Raw genomic sequence first — 2,775 nt, 5'->3', positions numbered from 1 at the left:
ATAAAATAAGGAACACAAAAACTGTATGTAAGAAGTGAACAACATACAACAGACTACTGTACATATCTGCAAATTTGCAGATGACACCATGTTGGGGGGAGTGTTGATCTGCTGGAGGGTAGAAGGGCTCTGCAGAGGGTTCTGGACAGGCTCGATAGATGGGCCAAATCTAGTGATATGGGGTTTAACAATACCAAATACCAGGCCCTGTACTTTGGCCACAACAACCCCTGCAGCACTACGGGATGGGGACAGAGTGGCTGGACAGTGGTCAGGCAGAAAAGAACCTGGGGATATTGGTCGCTGGCCAACTGAACATGAGCCAGAAGTGTGCCAAGGTGGCTAAGAAGGCCAATGGCATCCTGGCCTGTATCAGGAATAGTGTGGCCAGCAGGACCAGGGCAGTGACTGTGCCTCTGTACTCAGCACTGGTGAGGCCACACCTTGAATTCTGTGTCCAGTGCTGGGTCCCTCAATTTAGGAAGGATGTTGAGATGCTGGAGCATGTCCAGAGAAGGGCAACAAGGGTGGTGAAGGGTCTGGAACACAAATCCTATAAGGAGCAGCTGATGGAGCTGGGGTTGTTTAGCCTGGAGGAAAGGAGGCTCAGGGGAGACCTTATCACTCTACAACTCCCTGAAAGGAGGCTGTGGCCAGGTGAGGGTTGGTCTCTTCTCCTAGGCAACCAGCGACAGGACAAGAGGACAGAGCCTTAAGCTGGGCCAGAGGAGCTTTAGGTTGGATGTCAGGAAGAAGTTTTTCATGGAAAGGGTGATTGGGCGTTAGAATGGGCTGCCCAGGGAAGTGGTGGGGTCACCGTTCCTGGAGGTGTTTAAGAAAAGACTGGATGTGGTACTTAGTGCCATGGTCTGGTTGACAAGGTGGTGTAAGTTCATAGGTTGGACTCAATGATCTCAAAGGTCTTTTCCAACCTAGGTGATTCTGTGATTCTGTAATATTTTGGAGATATCAAAAAGAGATTTTTTTAACCTGGTTATCAAATTTCTGTCAATTTTCCTGATATTTAGGCTTAAAAGGAGAAAAACAGAACTTCTATTTTGCACAATGTAAGATTTTGCTTAAAGAACATTAGGGCCCAGATCTTACAGTAAACACAGCAGGTTTTACTATTTTAATTTTTGAATTGCCGTTTCTTCCCACTCTTTTCTCCTTTCTATTCTAACATGCAGTGTGCCACTGTGAGATTCCGTGGAGTTTCTAAACTAAGAACTCCACCTTGTTCATATACGGGTAATCTTTTTGTTAGTTTCAATAGGGTTTTTGTTCTGTGTTTACAAATTACTGTGGCTTAACAGGGGTAGACACCTCAGCCCCACACAGATGCTCACTCACACCATCCATGGGATGGAGAAGAGAATTGTAAGGGTAAAAGTGAAAAAAACGGATAAATTGAGACAAAGTTTAATAGGCAAAGTAGAAGCTGTGTGTAAAAGCAAGCACAAGTAATTAATTCACCTCTTCCCCTTGACAGGCAGCTGTTTGGCCATCCCTAGGAAAGCCAGGCTCCATCACATGTCATGGCGACTTGGGAAAAGAAACACCATCACTCCAAATATCGTCCCCTTTCTCCTTCTTTGCCACAGCTTTTATTGCCATATGGCATGGAATGTCCCTCTGGTCGCAGTCCTGGCTGTGTCCCCTCCTGTGCCACCTCCAGCCTCCTCGCTGGAGCGTCAGTGTGAGAATCAGAAAAGGTCTTGACTCTGTGTAAACACTGATAGGCAATAACTAAAACATCCTTACTTTATCAACACTATTTTCATTACAAAAACAAAGCATAGCACCATAAGAGCTACTATGAAAAAAATTAACTCTATTCCAGCCAGAACCAGTAGGCAAGTGCAATCACATTTAAAATGCCATGGAAAAAAATACAGTGCATTCTCCTTTTGCTGTCAGTTTGATTGCAGATATCAAAGTAAACGTGATAATTGTGTGTGGGAAAGCATAATGCATGATGCATATATCCGTTTAGTACTGTTGACCTGGCCTCATAGCATCTCATAAAATCTCACATATCTTTAGAATTTCATCTACTAATAATTCTCTACAGTATTTTATTCACCGAGAAACTAAACCAGTCTCACTTACAGCCAATACTGACCCTCTTCCAAGCCCCAAGATGAATGATTATTTTGAACTTTTTTTTTTCTAATGCTGGCACTAGATGGCAGTAAAAGCGCAACTCTGAACATTTCGTCCAACGTGGATAAATATACCGAGAACTCTGAGGCGGGAGAAAGGCTATCACTGTAAGTCAGCTTGCCTTCAAAGGTTAGCTAGAAGCAGGATATGGAATATCGTGCACAATCACTAGAAAATATGAAAAAAAATCCAATAGCTAAAAAAAAAAATAGCACTAAAGCAGGCAAAGTAATGGGGAGCTTTAATTTGAAATATCAGGAAAAACTGATTTCATATGGTTTGCTAAAATCTGCCAAAACAGCAGATCAGCGATCTGCAAAAGTAAGATATAAAGGCAAGTGTCCTACCAGTGTGCCAAAAATGTGATTCATCTTCATGAAAAGCTCTAAGAAAGGAGGAGGAGAAAAGCAACTGCACAAGAATTTTTTCTTCATTATTAAATCGAATTTTATTAAATCTCTGAAATTAATGGAGTTGTATTTCTATACTTTTAAAGTCACTAAGACCATACCTACAGTAAGAATGCACTGCTAAAAAGAGGAAAAAAATTTCTGCCTTCCTTTGTTTTGAGATTGAAAAATTATATGCCCTCCAGCAGAATGTATATTC

The 2,775-nt window shown here is 42.1% G+C and overlaps 1 pseudogene; it reads left to right on the top strand.

Annotated features, from left to right (window-relative positions):
* Positions 1 to 245: 245 nt before the first annotated feature.
* Positions 246 to 2,277, top strand: LOC108445474 (annotated as a pseudogene).
* The last annotated feature ends 498 nt before the right edge of the window (positions 2,278 to 2,775 follow it).

Source organism: Corvus brachyrhynchos, unplaced genomic scaffold, assembly GCF_000691975.1.
Source record: "Corvus brachyrhynchos isolate BGI_N302 unplaced genomic scaffold, ASM69197v1 scaffold331, whole genome shotgun sequence".
In the NCBI taxonomy this organism is placed as follows: Eukaryota; Metazoa; Chordata; class Aves; order Passeriformes; family Corvidae; genus Corvus; species Corvus brachyrhynchos.
Note: the sequence above shows the minus strand (reverse complement) of the source record. Positions and strands in the feature narration are given on the sequence as shown.